The sequence below is a fragment of the Bidens hawaiensis genome, unplaced genomic scaffold (assembly GCF_021521415.1).
Source record: "Bidens hawaiensis isolate Kalapana, Puna unplaced genomic scaffold, B.hawaiensis_p1.1 tig00022011_1, whole genome shotgun sequence".
NCBI lineage: Eukaryota > Viridiplantae > Streptophyta > Magnoliopsida > Asterales > Asteraceae > Bidens > Bidens hawaiensis.
Window position 1 is genome coordinate 158,418 of NW_027493415.1, and position 17,900 is coordinate 176,317.

The window sequence follows — 17,900 nt, forward strand, 5'->3', positions numbered from 1 at the left end:
TGAATCTTTGGGAGAATATATAATAATAAAAGGCTAGGAGAGAATGAATGTGTTTGGATAATTAAGGTGATCCAGTTAAGGGTATAATTATAATTTAAAGTGAGTTATAATCGGAGTGATGGATCAAGTTTGAAAACTAATGACGGATAGTGATGTATGAATATGCATTCTTTTTGCAGGAAAAGAGTGGATTAAATTCGGTCAGTGTATGTGTATGTGTATGTGTATGTGTATGTGTATGTGTATGTGTATGTGTATGTGTATGTGTATATGAAAGAGGTCAGAGGAGATCAAGGCCAAGTGGTGGAGAACAACTTATGGAAGTGACTACTTATATGTTGTTATATATAGTACATCTACATGCGAATTTCTAACGATTAGGGAGACTTCATGCATCTACTATGGAATAATATAAGTTTTTTTCATTAATGTATTGTGAAAAAAAATTAATTTTAATAATATTCAAACTATTATAATTTTGTTGACTGTGATTAATTAGTTACAGCTTTTACTTTCATTGTTAAGGGCAATCCTAGCTAGTCGGACCAATAATCCGAGAGGTACCCGGCTAACTTTCATTTATGTTTGTTTTAAACAATTTGTAATATTCTATTTGGGATAAAAATCAATAAATTGTTTATTACAAGCAATTGAATTACTTTTCTAATAGTGGGTGTTGCCCATGCATGGCAACAAAAATGAAATTTAAGAGTATTATTAATCACATTAACATTATATTTGAATTATTATTAGTCAATATATGTATTTAAAGTATAATTAAAGTATCTGGAGAGGTTTGACCTTAAATCATTTCACAAAACTTAAAGGACCCAATTTAAACCCATTTATGATTTGTCAAATTGTTATGTCTACATGATAAGGATAATAAAACATGACAAAAAGAATGTTAATTTCCCCCGGTAGAAGTAAAGATGCCTATATACTGTATTGACATCAAACCCTAATTCCCCTCCTATATACATCACCATGAGGTAATTCATTCATTCACTCACTCATTAACACTCTCACTCGTACATAGCAATTGATGCATTCATTTTCTCTCTAAAGCCCAATACTTATTCTAACATCGGAGGATAGTCACAGAGAGAACCCACTTCATATGATGAAGCTAAAGATGTTTATTTTGTAGGTTCAAGTTGATTGAGAACGTTTATATAGAGATTGATCAAGAGAACTCATGTGTGTCGAAGTTGTTATCAGAGTTCAAGGCTTTATCTAATAATTCATTCTTCAAAATGCTATGTTTAAGAAATCGAAATTTGGATGGAATTCTTTGAAATTTTATATGTATTGTGTATGTAAATTTCCCGTTGGATAAAATTTATAAGACACAATATATATATATATATATATATATATTCAGAATTGGACATCATGTTGGTTGAACCATTCTAACCAGAAACCATCTATATAATTGGTATGCTTGAGTTTATTTAAATCGTCTTCATTTGAATTGGTTGGAAAGGCGAATAGAACCCGATGGCTTTACTCCATATATATATTTTTTTATTTTTTTTAATCACTATTTTAATTAAATAACACTTCTTTTTTATTCATAAAACTAACATGATAGGTTCAAATCTTTTAATAAGGATTTTATGTGAAACCTTTTTTCTTTTTAAAAGAAAAAGGTAACGGTTTTAGAGTTTAGACAGTCTTAGATGCTCGAGATGGCATCGTTGACGACGTTTTGTTGACTGAGGTGGCTTTGGTTTAGAGTTCCAAATGGTCCAGTCGTCTACGTGTGCAAGAGCATAAATAGCGTTGAAGGCTTCACACACTATTTCAAGTTAAGCATGATGGTGGACCTATTAGGCTCACACTATTTCAACCATCCATTTGAATATTGATAGATACTTTATTTGATTTTATTTAAATGGAATACATTTCTTAAAAAAGCAATATTTGTTTTGATTTTTTATTTATTATTTAATATAATATTACAACTTTTCCTTATATTTTATTTATTTTTCAATTAAAATTTTGAATTATCGTAAAATGTATTCAGAATGTTCAAACCGCGAAAGTTTTCGAGTAAATTCAAATTAATAAAGAAATTTCAAAACCGAATATTGAATTCGGTTCGGATGAGAATTCAATCTGAATTTTACATATATAGTTAATTATGAAATAAAGGTACAAAAATGTATTTGATTACATCGAAACAGAAGGCAAGCGGACAACAAGCTGCGCCGCTACCCCTTTTTGAATCGCAAAACCCAATTCAAATCAAATTTCAAGTCTTTCAAGTTTAGTGGGGAAGTTTTCGGGGCAACATAAACATAACCTTACTTGATTAAACCAAAATCAAATGCATCATGGGATAAAAGAAAATTGTCCATTGCCAAGTTACTATGTGCAACACTTGTAAGTCTTAGCCTGTGTACTTCATAAATATAACCATCATATAACATATGTGAAGGTAGAAAGCATTCTTTCTCTAAAGCTTACTGAACATTTTGATGTGTATCTGGTTTTCGTAAACAAAATTCACTCCGTGAATCGTGATAATTGAATCGCTTTTCTCTTGTGATGGCCTCGTTAACAAAAACTCCTACGATTATAAGCAAAGTCAGTCCTGAGAATATCTACATGACAAAGAAATTATCTAGGGGTCATGATCATTAGTTTAGTTAGAATACATGGCACCATCACCCTATTCCATTTTCAGTAACTATTAGTAATAGAAAGGGTCATGACTCATGTATGTTTCACCAATTTGTATATTTATTTTCTTCCTGTTTGTGTTATCTTCAAGTTCAACTAGTTAGGAAATATAGTGTGTGTGTGATTATATAATATGATTTCAATTTTCAATTATTAATACCGCATTGAAGAATCTTTTCTAAGAACCGGTTTGGTGAGCCTCTTTGTATAAACTATCAAGGGTCTTGTTTAAATTATGTTTGCCTTTTGTATATGGAGTATACATTGTTTGAAAATGAGTTAAAAAAGGGAGGATTAGATTTAAACGTACATTTAAAGCAATGTTATAGTATTGGGATTTACTAATTATTTATTTTCATACTACTTTAACAAAACTAAAAAAAAATTAAAAAAAAAAAAGAAAAATTATTATGTTGACAAGTATTGCATAATCAAACTAAAAGTATTACAAGGATATGATATTATAAATTCCATTAATGATGCTATTCGTAAGTGGTTTGATGTTTTAAATTAAAGTTTGAAATTTATTTGAAAAGATCATTCGTACTATATATATGGTATTTAAATCCAAGCACCGGCTAAATATACCCTTTAGGCTGAGGGGTGTGGAGCGCGAGAGGGGGCGCGTGAGCCCATCCGCTCGCGCCCCGGGGCGCGAGCACCACACCACCGAGGCGCGAGAGGGGCGCGAGAGGGGCGCGAGCACAACTTTCAAAGCAGGCGCAAGGGGTCTCGCGGCTGGGAATGCGCGTGAGGAGGCCTTGGAATGCGTAAATAGAGCCGTTGGGCTCTTTGTTTATTAAAAAAAAAAATTTTTTACTCTATAAAACCAATATCACATACCACCCAAAACCAATATCACATACCAATATCACATACCATCAACCCATTTTAATCATATCAAACACAACTTCAATCTCCAAACTCATATATAATATCCCAAACTCCTTTATAAAACCCAAAATTTTTTTCCTATATATAACCCATTTCATATAAAAATCCAAAAACAACCCATCGTCCCAATTTTTTTTTTAAAATAATGTCGTCGTACTCGTCTGATTCCGACTCCTCCGAAGAGGATGATTTGCTTCTTCATGTAGGGGGAGTTTTGACCGCAACCGTGGTCAATCTCTTGCAAAATCAAGCCCATCAACCCCGACTCCCGAGGGTTAGAGCACCACCTCGTGATCGTGATCGATCGGGTGCTAACGATACTTTGATGAGGCATTATTTTAGCCCTCAACCGGTATACACGGAGTCGGATTTTCGAACTCGTTTTCGAATGAGCAGGCAATTGTTCACGCGTATAGCGAGTGATTTAGAGGCACGGTATCCCTTTTTTCAACAAAGGGAGGATGCTAGGGGTCTTCCCGGTTTTACCCCTCTTCAAAAATGCACGGCTGCTATCCGTCAATTAGCGTACGGCATCTCGTCGGACGCTTTGGATGAGTATTTACAGATGTCGAAAAGGGTTGCACGCGAATCCCTTCATTTTTTCTGCCAAGGTAAAAAACATTAATTTTACTTTTTATTAAATATTTATTACATTTTGTAATATATATTGTACGTAGGAGTCATATCGACTTACGCTCGGAGATATCTGCGTAAACCTACAACGTATGACATCCAATGCATATATGAGGTGCACGCAGAAAAACATGGTTTTCCTGGGATGCTAGGTAGCATCGATTGTACGCATGTTGGATGGGCTATGTGTCCAACGGCCTGGCGAGGTCAGTTCCACCGTGGTGATCATGAAGGGCCGACCCTCATACTTGAGGCGGCGGTGTCACAGGATCTTTGGTTTTGGCATGCTTTTTTTGGTGTTGCTGGGTCAAATAACGACCTTAATGTTATCGATCAGTCACATTTGATCAACGACCTTATCGACGGGGTTGAACCACCTCAATCTTTTCTTGCAAATGGAGAACTCTTCAAGTACGGGTACTATCTGGTCGATGGTATTTACAACGAATGGGCTGTGTTAGTTCAAGCTTTTACAGATCCAATCGCCGACAAATGGAAGTATTTTACGAAGAAGCAAGAGTCTGCTAGAAAAGATATTGAAAGAGCTTTTGGAGCTATAAAAAAACAATATTATGTTCTGGCGAACCCGATACGTTATTGGACTCGGGAGAGGATAATGGACGTCGTCTACACGTGTCTTATCCTACACAACATGACGTTAGAAGACGAGGGCAAAGCTATATGCCAAAACTACCAAGGTGACATTCCGCCACAACCGTCCACAATCAGTGATCAACAAAAACTTCATAACATAGCAAATATCAAGAGCCGTGAGATACACGGGGAACTTCGACATGAGTTGGTTGAACATTTGTGGGCGAGGCGACCAGATGATCTTGTATTAGATTAGTTTTATTATTAAATATTATTGTTTGTTTAATTTTTAGTATGTTTTTTTTTATTATGAATTTTCAAAAAAATGTGTGTTTTTTTAAATAATTTCTTGTTTTTTTAATAATACGTTTTTTTAATACATTTATAAAAAAATAAAAAAAAACCGCTCGCGCCCCCTCTCGCGCCCCTCCACACCAGGGCCCGGGGCGCGAGCACCACAACCAACACCCATCTTATCAAGTTTCTCTCTCTGCCACACGTCACAATATTATTGGCTGGAGCCCCCACTTGCGCCCCCTCTCGCGCCCCCCACACCCCTCAGCCTTATAATCGTTATACTTCTACCCTCTATTGACGTGACTTGATTTGATATAATAGCATGCGTTTGATTTTTAATTTAAATTTGAAAATAAAAATAGTTTATTATTATTTTCAAACTATACTAGTAAAAACAAAATTTTCCAGTATGATATGAGTTTTATTGTTTTATTAGTTGTTGATAAGGAAGGGGCTCCACCGCTCCACCCACCTGCCACCTCACCCATTAACACACAACACCAAACCACAACACCTCCACAAATAACGCCCAAGAGGCTCAAAACGGTGGGGTTCACCCTCATTTTAGTTAATTGTTTTTTTTTAATATCTAGTTAAACCACAACAAGAGTTGGTTAGTTAAAGCCCACTGCTTACGTGTTAATGACGTGACTCTTTAACTAACCATAACACATAGTCTAACAAGGTGTGATACATTATTGCGTGCACTGATGTGCCGAATAATTTACAATGGTGTATCAAAATATAAAAACACAAGTACAGGGAAGTCAACATTTATTTATGTATAATTTTAAACCAAAGTGGGCTTGATCCATTCTGATTTCTTTAAGCTGGTTCAATAAAGAAAATAAATTGGTTGAAATAGTCAAATGCAGATGATGACTTTTGCCCTTTATCCATTCTGAAGGTTGCTAAATGTATCATAATGCAGTGATAAGTATCACCATGAAGAAGACAGCTTAAAGCAAAATGACAATTATACCCTCACAATGCAAATCCAGTAATACAATTCAGATTGAGTAATGAATGATTCAGCACCACATTCTATCACCTTTATGCCATTATTTTTTGCTGGTCTCATCACTCATGAACAAGCTATCAACAACCTCCCTTGCTTTCAATGGTGTCGAGCGTTTCAGGGGGTTGCATCTGTTCAACACTCGACCCCGGCCTGACATCCCGATTGGCCCGATTTTTTTTTTTAATAAAAATTATAAATATATTTTTGAAAAAAAATATCAATTGCTCAACTAATTTAAGGCCAAAATTTTTTTCCCTTCGGCCCAAAAATTTTTCACGATTCTCGGCCATGCATCTGTTTTTAGATCATCAAAGATAATGAGACACCCGACATTGATCTAACAAGCTTCTTTTCCTATATCATCTGTGTCGGTTTCATCTGCACCGTTACCAATAATCTCTACAAGAACATTCCCCATTTTCAAATTTATGAAACCTATTCGCATCTCTAACCAAAAACACTTTCTTTGATATCTTTGACAAACCCTTTATAAACTCGTGACAATCTCCACACACTCTTAGGTTTTTAAAAATCCTAATCAACCTCCTCTCGTCTTTCTCGTCATGAACCAAAACGAGCCCGATCGCCAACTTTTCACTATGAACCCTCAAGCTCTCTTCCCTTGATTCCTCCTCCACATCATGCAATGAAAACCTCACTTCATAAGCATAATGCACTTCTTCCTTCAAACTTTTTTCAATTTCCTTCAGTTTTTCATGGATTCTTGACGTCAATGGATGTCTTTCATCTCCATTGTAGAAAAAGTGGACTGCTTTATCAATCTCTACCCAACTTTGACCACCTACTTTCTTTAACCCTTTGACTTTGACCGACTTTCTAACGCGTTCACTCTCTTTCCAAAAGCCGGCATTCGCATAGATGCTTGACATCGTCACATAGTATACAACACTTGCATCATCCATTTTTAAAAGAATTTCACCTACTTCACGTCCCATTTCTAAATCCCCGTACGTTTTGCAAGCACTAAGCAAAGTCTGCCAAATCCCTGAATTAGCCTTCACGGGCATGCTCTTGATAAGATCTCTAGCTTCTTTTAAACGACCTGATCTACCAAGGAGGTCAACCATGCAAGCATAATGTTCCACGTTCGGTTTGATAGTAGGGTCGTTGCATAATCTAGAGAAATATTTGTTACTCTCGTCAACTAACCCAGAGTGACTACAAGCCGAGAGTACAGCCAAGTAGGTCACTTCATCGGGGGCAAGATTCTCCAACAACATGTTCTCAAAGATCTTCACCGCTTCTTTCCCCAAACCATGTTTTCCATAGCCGGTTATCATGACCGTCCAAGATATCACATTCATTTGGGCATTTCGTTGAACACCTTATCCGCGTCTTCTATTAAACCACATTTTAGATACATATCCATGACAGAATTTGACACCGATGTGTCTAGGCCAAACGGGACTTTTTTCATGTAACCGTGCATTTGCTTCCCTTGTTCAAGAAGAGCAAAATCAGCAAAAACCGCCATCACGCTTGAGAGAACAAACCCGTCAACCGGGATGTTGCTCTTTCTAAGCGCCCCGTACGACTCCATAGCCTTTGATAAATTTTCGTTTTGAGCATAGCCTACAACTAGTGTTGTCCAAGATATCACACTCTTCCTTTCTACTAAATCAAACACCTTTTGTGCCTCAAATAAACACCCGCATTTTGCATACAAATCTATAAGCGAACACGAAACAATTGTTTGCTTCTACAACTGAAACCCTGTAGAAATCAAAAAACCATGGATTTGCTTCCCGGCCCACAGTTCTCCTATACCCGCACAAGCTTTTAAACTGCTCGTATAAGCAAACTCATCCGGAAATTTCCCTTCTTTCCGCATTTCTCCAAACAAAACCAAAGATTTAAACCACTATGTCTACCCGCATACGCTGCTATCATAGCATTCCAAGCTATCAAGCTTCTCTCAGGCATTTCATCAAACACCTGACGCGCATCACCAATTCTTCCGCATTTCGAATACATATCAATCAAAGAATTACCCACCACATTAAACCATTCAAACCCACTTTTACAACACCACCCATGAATCTGCATACCATTTTCACAAACACCCAAAAAGCCACAAGCTTTAAAACTGGTAGAGAAAGTGAACTCATTTGGTTTAACAACAGACCTTGCCATCCTACATAACACCATTAACGAGTGAAGGGGTAGGTCCTAGCAGAGCCCAGTTGGACCCGCAAGACTCACCTCAAAGAGGGACGTCTGCGCAGTTGAACCCGCAAGACTCACCTTCAACAGGGACGTCTGCGCAAAGGCTAAACTCGCAAGACTCACCTTGAAGAGAGACGTCTGCGCAGAAACCAACTGGATCCGCAGGACCCACCATGCTCAGAGACGTGACGTCCTTACGCGCAGTACGCAAGCTATTCCAGCAGGAGAAGCCTCCCAATGGTCGACGTACTCCGCCTGTTCCCGCAGCAACGGATACTAGCCATCAGGGAAGGCTACCTGCGCAGCAAGGCTACACGCACAAGGCACTTAACTCTTAAATAATTCAGTAATGTCATCTGAAGAAGGAGTGAGCAAGCCGGGAATATTCCCGCCCAAAGCCGGGAAAACTCCCGCCCAAATGAGCCAGTCCGTACACTACTGGAGGATCTTTTGTACTGTACCTGACGAGGTATGGACAAAAGATCTGACCAAAGCTGCGACAGCTCACTGACAACAGTACAACGAGCAACATGCTCTATTACTTAATGTCACTATCAGCCGCTGCCTACTCACCAACCTGTCGTAGAACGTGCATAGCCTGCAGTTGGTGGAAAAGGAATAGTACACAGCCGGCCTGGTCACTATCAGCCGCTGCCTACCCACCAACCACCAGCATGGCATGTGCGTAGCCCACAGTTGGCAGAACAGGAATACTATTCAGCCGGCTGTATCTTCTTGGAAACCTACATTCGGCTATAAATACTCCAACACCTTGGAATGGTATGGACACATTATCTTATATCTGATATCTCATTATCTTATCTTCTCTAGCAATCTCTTAATATACACTTATATTCAAGAGCAATCTAGTCTGATTCTCACGCCGGAGGGTGGTCACAAGGAGGTACCCCCCCCCTTCTCAGTGACGAGCTCACGGTGTCTGTTTTGCAGGTCATCAGAAGAACCATCTTTGCCGGACCTAACCCTCGTGGGAAACATCTATTTAACCCCCAGATTATCCGTAATCTGCCCGGGGTCAATTAGTGTTTCTTCATTGGCGCCATCCGTGCATAAAAGCTAGAACTTGAATCTTTTTCAGTTTTTTTTTCAAAACTTCTGGAAAGATGGTTAACGTTACTCCGGTCCCAAGGCCAGGGGGTAACCAAGAAACCCCGGTAACCACAACCCCAGCTACTGGGGGGAACACCGGCGAGTACACACATTTTACGAACACTACCCCGGTTACCCAAGCCGGGGCAAGTGCAGTAAATTTTACGAACACTACCCCGGTCACCCGAGGCGGGGCAAGTGCAGTAAACAATCTTTCACTGGGATTCACCGATGCCCAGTTGGAGAGACAACAGACGAAGCTCCCCTGCCAAACACTCGATCAAGTCAAAGCGTGGGCCGAAGCACGTCAGAAGGAATTCCAAGCTGAGTTGGATGAACGCTTACGTTCACTCCAACACGCTGACGAATTCGCAAACACTCGACAACAGCTCAACATGAGCAATGAGTGCGAGTACTTGGACGATGATTCGGAGGAATCCGACACCGACGTAAACCCTCGCCATAGGGCGAAAGGGAAGCGTAAGGAAACGGACTTCCAACCAAGAAGGAATTTTGGAGAAACCTTCAAACCAAAAAACGCGGGTGGAAACCCACGTGACTTCTCTAAAACCTTCAGACCAACCGCTGCAAATGCGGGAACCTCCAAGTTTGCAAGGGACATTGCGGAAGCAATCGCCCCAAGAAGTGCCAAACAGATGTCCAACATCGGCACTTATGATGGTATATCCGACCCAGACGATCATTTGAACAGGTTCATAGCGGGGGCAACCGTCAGCAACTGGACGGAACCCACGTGGTGTTATATGTTTCAGATGACGCTGGTTGGAGCAGCCAGAGCGTGGTTCGACCGTCTACCGGTCCACCACATCTACGATTGGGCAGACTTCCAACAGAAGTTCAGCCAACACTTCAGTCAACAAAGAAAGTACACTGAAGAGCAATGGACGATCCTCAACTGCATCCGAGAGGAAGATGAATCTTTGCTAGACTTCATCACTCGCTTCAACTCAAAGAAGCTGAGTCTGGGCGCTATTAGCGAAGATCTTGTTCGCGCTGCTTTCATTCAGGGCACGAAATATCCAGAGCTCATCCGCACCTTAACGGGTAAAGACGGCATGCCATCCACATGGGATGCCATCATGACAGCAGCTAAACGCTTCGCGGAAACGGAAAAGCAACTGGGTAGAGATCTTCCCCAAAGCACAAACCTCTACACCCAGAAAACAAGAGAAAACAATGTCCTTACCGCCCGACTAAACAAAAAGAGGAAGCTAGGTATTTGGCAGTCAAGGGTAAACTTTGACACCTCATCCGGCTCGCACCCTTGGTTAGGCGGAAAGGATAACATGCGGTCGTCGAACCGGAACTCCAGATGGACGCCACTCACCAAAAGCGTCACCGAAATATTTGACACCGAGAGGCTCCCATGGCCAGTGGCTCCAATTATCCGACAGCGTCCAAACGCTGATCAAAGCAAATTCTGTTACTTCCACAGGACAAGAGGCCACAACACCGAGGAATGCGTAGACTTGAAGGACATCGTTAAAGCATTTGTCAGAGATGGGACGCTCACGCACCTCGTGGCGTAATGAACGCTGAGCAGGCTAATGCGTGTTGAACCCCAGTTGGGAAAAACACGAAACTGCAGCTTCAATGTTGGAGACTACATACTGCGTAAACAACGAGATTCCGAACCAAGTGCATATCGGCTCGAAAGGCTTGATGACACTCCCATCCCAAGAACATGGAAGGGAGCTCAATTACACAGTCTGCATGTAGATCAATTCCAAACTTGTAAAAGAAAAGGCCCAGAGCCACTTCTAATGGAAATGATTCTCCTTATCACATTGACGCTGATAATCTTACATTTATACTTATGAACTTTCCACACTGATATGCCGGTTTTCACCGCATACATAAGTGGGGAAGTAAGTCGTTGCGTGTGGAAGACGGCAAACCTTCACGCATGTCAGTTATAGGTAAAGTTGGGTCATCCCACTAAATGAAAGTGCCGGTCCTACCCGCACAAATCATGATAGAGGAAACCGAACTAACCTATTGACAACCGCGCGTCGAACGGTTAATTTATTCAAAACACTGATATGCCGGTTTTCACCGCATAAATAAGTGTGAAGAAATCGTTGCGTGTGGACGGCGGCAAAACCCGCGTAAGCACAAAAAACAGATGAGGACAACCTTCACGTAGGTCAGTTATAGGTGAAGTTCAGTCATCCCACTAAATGAAAGTGCCGGTCCTAACCGCACAAATCATGATAGAGGAAACCGAACTAACCTATTGACAACCGCGCGTCGAACGGTTAACTTTTTCAAAACACTGATGCCCGGTATTCACCGCATAAGTGAAGAAGTCGTTGCGTGTGGAAGGCGGCAAAACCCGCATAAACACAAAAAACGGCCAACCTTCACGCAGTTCAGTTATAGGTAAAGTTGGGTCATCCCACTAAATGAAAGTGCCGGTCCTACCCGCACAAATCATGATAGAGGAAACCGAACTAAGCTATTGACAACCGCGCGTCGAACGGTTAATTTATTCAAAACACTGATATGCCGGTATTCACCGCATAAATGTGAAAAAAAAGTCGTTGCGTGTGGAAGGCGGCAAAACCCGCATAAACACAAAAAACGGCAAGAATTTCTAAGGAAAATATGAGGAAAACCTTCACGCAGGTCAGTCATAGGTAAAATTTGGTCATCCTACTAAATGAAAGTGACGGTCCTACCCGCACAATCATGATAGAGGAAACTGAACATTAACCTATTGACAACCGCGCGTCGAAAGGTTAACTTATGAGGAAAACCTCCACGCATGTCAGATATAGGTAAAGTTTAGCCATCCTATTAAGTGAAAGTGACGGTCTTACCCGCACAATCACGAAAGAGGAAGCAAAACTTTAACCTATTATCTGCCACGTTGAAAGGTTAACTTATCCAAAGTACTTAAGAAATTGCTAAGTTAAACTAAAGTATGCACAAGCGAATCATATATTGTTTATGCGGCAAAACAGGTGCCAAATTAAACTATAATATGCATGAGCAAGTCGTATAACGTTTATAAAGCAAGAGTGACGGTCCTACCCGCACAAAAGATTTATATTCCATAAAAATTCAACTGTTACAAGAATGGCCGGGTATCTACCCGCCTACAAGAATATAAATCTATACAAAGACGTAAATCTATCCTAACAGTGGGAAGGGATTTAAAAGATCAAGCTTCAGGACCACTCCCTCCAAACCCACTTGTACCCGCACCATCAGTTGGCTGTGGCGGTTCAAGGAAGGTCTTGAGAATGGTTAGCCCATCATCAGCAGCAGCAACTTCGTTCACCTTCTCCACCACCGGGTGCGGGAAGGCGGCATACTGGTTCACTGCTTGGTCATATACAGCTTCAGTATCCACATCATATAAAGGGAAGTTGGAAGGCGGGATGCCCTTCTCAACGAACCCTAGACCAAGCAGGAAGCCAGCCTTTTCCACATCCTCATGAGAAGCGTTGAGGGTTGCGCTCATGGCATCGTCATATGATGTGTCCGTGAAGACTCGATGCACAACCTACAACAAGAAAAAATACCAAGTATCAAAACCTTTTCTAAGTACAAAGGAAAACGTAAAGACGTTATGAAGCTAAGCTTACCTGCGACAACGCTTCTCGTAGAAGCCATTCCTTGGTAACCAGAGCCTCCTTGAGGGCAGCTTGAGCTTGGTTACGGGCGCGTTCGGCTTCACTTTTATTAAGGTTGGCAAGCAACACTTCCTTAGCAGCAGCCTCTTCAACGCCCTTTAGCTTACGCTCAGTATGGTCAAGCATACCCCTCTGGTCCAAGATCTCTTGAAGCTTCTTGGCGTCTTCCATGGCCAAGGCGTCATGAGCCTGCTGGAGCCTCTCTAGTTGGGCTTTGAGCTCCTCATTCTCGGCGCGCAGAGGCTCCGCAACAGCTTCAGCCTTGGTGGCCCTCTCGGTTGCGTTCCACGTAGTTTCCTTAGCCAACCGAAGCTGTTCGTTAACAGCTTGGGTAGCCTTGGAACGGGCCTCGAGACGGGCCTGAACTTCAACCTGAAGGGCCTTGAAGGCCTTCTCCTTCTCCGCAGCAACGGCGGAGAGTCTCCTGTTCTCCTCCCGGATAGCCCGCGCCTGAGCTACTTCTTGGATACGAGCCGCCTTTAACTTGTCGTTTTCACGACAAAGTAGCTCGACGCGCGGCTGCATCCGGGCAAGGAGAATTCGAAGCTCGTTTGTCAGCCTACCCTCCTGGTAGCTCGACATAGCTTCCCCCAGCGCCCCACTTGGAGCGGCGTGGCGCGCCCACTCGACGCAGTCCACAGCCGTCCGAAGGGTTGTTCCTCGGCGGATGTTCCAACGTGGAACATACACTTCATTGGAATCCGACACTGTAAAAACAAGAAACAGTTAGGAAAAGATGAGATATAAAAAAAAAAAGATAACAGGCCAAAATAACCCTACGCACCTGTAGGGTCGATGACAGGCCGATAGCCACCAAACCCATCACCTGAACCTAACGGATATCCATCGCAGAAAAACTCACCGCCGGCTCAGTGAAGGAATCAGTGAATATGGCATTGACAGCCGGCGGAGACGACGTCACAGTTGGAACAGTTGCCTCAACCGAGTGAGCAACTGAACCAACACTTGAAGCAGGCGCAGTCGCCTGGGTCATCGCCTCGGGTAGGTTGACCAAACCTACCGTCATGGGTCCAGAGGTGCTCCTCCCCGCTCCACCCTAGAATGCGGTTGCATCCACGCCTGCATGAAAACATATTTAAATATAATGGCGGAAAGATATGAAGTTAAAGTTAAAGTTTATACTTACGAGTTCTCCTCAGCTTGAAGGTTCTGATAGGCGGGGACGAACCCGATGGAGCCGGCCTCTTCACGCCGCTCACCGTCGTCATCCTAGGAGGCCCGGAGGTGACAGCTGTCTCAACCTCCGGAACAGTGGTCTCATCACCACCAGGGTTCCCCGCCACCTCTTCACTCTCGGTCTCTGTCTCTGACTCTGACCGATTCCCCTGATCGGCAGTGGAAGCAACCTTCGCCTTACCCTTCCCGCCTGCAGCCTTCTTCTTCCGCGTGAAGAAAGGACCATCTGCGGATTCCTCATCAGAAGATGACAAAATTAGAGGTATTCCAGCAGAGGTTTGAGCATTGACAGGGCGAGGGTTAAATAACTCCTTACCTGGCCGCGTGGCGCTCAGAATCGGGTGGCCCGGCGGGTAGACCTCCACAAACCGATCCGCCGTTTGCTCCAAGATGGGCAACTCGTTCTCATCAAGAGCACGGGTACCCATCCGAGCGGGACCACCAGCTTCCCGCGGATGCAGGAGCGATTGTAGGTCGTTTCCCTCTGAAAACAAAAGAAAAACAGTTAGAAGAAAAACCCTAAATCAGCAAAGAAGACGAAGCATACCGTAAGGGACAGAGTTCAAACCGTATTCGAGGACGATGGGAATCTGTGGCGCCTCCGCCCCAGCATCCTTCCACACCCGGCTCATCCCGAGCATCACCATCCTGGATTCCGCAAAGCGGTAAACCGGAGACTGGACCCGGGAAATCTTGGAGAACCATTCCGCCTCCTCGTAGTTGAAGGCGTGAAGGTTCGGGAGAGCTCTCCCGTTCTTGAACGTCATCGCTATGGGGACGACGCGAGCGGAGATATAGAAGAACTCTCGCTTCCAAGACCGAAGACTGCGCTCGGTAGCGCAGATCTTCAAACCCTTGATCCGAGTGACCAAGGTATACCACCCCTGGATGCACCTCCAGGAATAGAAGGTCATCAGGCGGTCAACATGGGGCTCCACGCCCAGAATGAAGCACACCCATTCAAAATGGCGAATCTTGGCGATCGCCATTGGGTGTACCTTCGTCAGATGTACACCGTGTCTCTCCAAAACACGGTACACAAACTTCGTCAATGGGAACCTGAGATTCCCATAAACGAAGAATACGGCATACACCCCTATCTTGCCCTTGGGGGCATCGTACACCGTCTGATGAGGCTTAGGAAACTCAGGCTCGAAAGGCTCGAGCATGAACTTCCTAACAATGTACTGGTACAGGTCGACGGTAAGAGCACACTGGCACTCACCAGCAGTACTCTTATCGTCCTTATCAGAAGTAGACGACGGATTCTCGGCATACACGTCAGACTCCTCGGCGATAGCCTCAAGATCATGAACGGAAGACATGTTTTGAATGTAAAGAAGAACGATTTCAGGAGAATGCTCGACATAAAAGTTAGAGCATTCGCCGAAAATCGTTAAGAAGAAGAAGAGAGGTGAAACTGTGAGTTGAGATGCAACCTCTCCTCCCTTTATATACTCATCGCAATGAATGCGATGAATTTAATGCGGAAGAGAGAGGAAAACGCTGGTGCAATGAAACTATGACACGTGGAAAAAGCAAGCTGGCAACAGCTGTTGACAGGACACGTGCCGTAAACTTCGCGGCCACGCGCCCGAAAACTCGCGCCCACGCGCCTGAAAAAGCGTCTGGAATGACCATATACTGTCACGTCGCCATAACTTCCTGCACGTCCTGACACTGTCAGAAAAAACCGTCGGACGACGTTTCAACAGTTTGGACTGTTCTTATCCTTTCACCAACTCTTCGAATTTCAAAAAGATTCAAAAAGATTCAAAAGTAAGCGGGACTATACCCCTTACCTTGGAAACCAAGTAACTATAAGACAGGTGCGAGTACAGTGTTAAGGCAAAACCCTTCACATACTTAGCACCTGCAAGGAATTGAAGCCAAGAATACCTCGGCAACCAAGTAACTATAAGACGGATGTGGGTACAGTGTCAAGGCAAAACCCTTCACATACTTAGCACCCGCAGGGAATTGAAGCCAGGAATACCTTGGAAGTAAAATAACTATAAGAGGAGTGCGGGTACAGTGTCAAGGCGAAACCCTTCACATACCTAGCACTCCGCAGGGAATTGAAACCAAGAAGGATCTTCTGGGCCATGCTTGCGGAAACGGGAATAACATCCCCGCATAGCGGGAACGTCGAGAACTAGATTGTTTGAAGCTCCAAGATGGAATTGGTTGTTTAACATAACTGATCACTATGTTCAAAACTACCAAAACCTCATGGAGAATCTACACAAGTGGAACTCAACGCTCCTGACTTGCGAGGAGGTTACAGACCTACCCGCATCATACCCAAAGATCAAGCAGAAAAGTCGGGAATTTCTGCATGTGACACTAGAACTTCCGCGGGAAGAATCCCCATGGAAAACCTTAAAACTAAACCCTTTTCAAAACCCTTTGCTTAAGTCCAAAAGTTCCCCTATACCCGCACAAGCTTTTAAACTGCTCGTATAAGCAAACTCATCCGGAAATTTCCCTTCTTTCCGCATTTCTCTAAACAAAACCAAAGATTTATAACCACTATGTCTACCCGCATACGCTGCTATCATAGCATTCCAAGCTATCAAGCTTCTCTCAGGCATTTCATCAAACACCTGACGCGCATCACCAATTCTTCCGCATTTCGAATACATATCAATCAAAGGATAACCCACCACATAAACCATTCAAACCCACTTTTACAACACCACCCATGAATCTGCATACCATTTTCACAAACACCCAAAAAGCCACAAGCTTTAAAACTGGTAGAGAAAGTGAACTCATTTGGTTTAACAACAGACCTTGCCATCCTACATAACACCATTAACGAGCTTCTGGCTTCACCCAGACCTGTAACCTATTTGGTTTAAAACGTTTCTTTGAAGCTGGTAGAGAAAGTGAACTCATTTGGTTTAACAACAGACCTTGCCATCCTACATAACACCATTAACGAGCTTCTGGCATCACCCAGATTCAAATACCCACACATCAGAGACGTCCAAGAGACAACGTTTCTTTGAAGCATTCCGTCGAACACCTTGTGTGCAATCGCACACCTGCCGCATTTTCCGTACATGTCTATGATGTCGTTGTTTATCATCATGTCAGACCTGTAACCTATTTTTAGAGCTGCATTGTGGACCTGCAAGCCTTGATCTAAAAGCAGGTTCTTTGGGCAGAGTCTTAAGAGCTGAGCAAACTGTTGCCTCTCGTTCATTGCGAAAATAGCCTTACATAATAAAATCAAACGGTTGGTAATAATTTTAAAAGTAGAAGATGAGCAACTTCTTCTTCTTCGTTAACTTCTTTTTAATCTGCATTTTACCATCAATTTACAATCTTCTTGAACCAACACCCCCTTCGTACAGAACAGGTTTGGATTACTTTACGTTATTGGGAAAGCCAAATGAAAATAGGTGTTGTCGTTGAAGTTGACCTCAAAATTCATTAAATTATGTTGTGTGCCTGTGACAGTGAGGACTGAGGAGACCCAACCTTTCCACCCTTGTAACTCGCGTTAACGCGGTTATCGTTTGCGTCGCTGAAATCATCCATTCGTAAGCCAACCCATAAATTTTCCTCCTTTAACCCAAGCGAGCATGCTCGTCCGAAGTTGCTTAAGC

The 17,900-nt window shown here is 42.7% G+C and overlaps 1 pseudogene; it reads right to left on the reverse strand.

The window, feature by feature from the left end:
• Positions 1-6,486: 6,486 nt before the first annotated feature.
• Positions 6,487-17,509, reverse strand: LOC143564505 (putative pentatricopeptide repeat-containing protein At3g15130; annotated as a pseudogene).
• Positions 17,510-17,900: the final 391 nt, after the last annotated feature.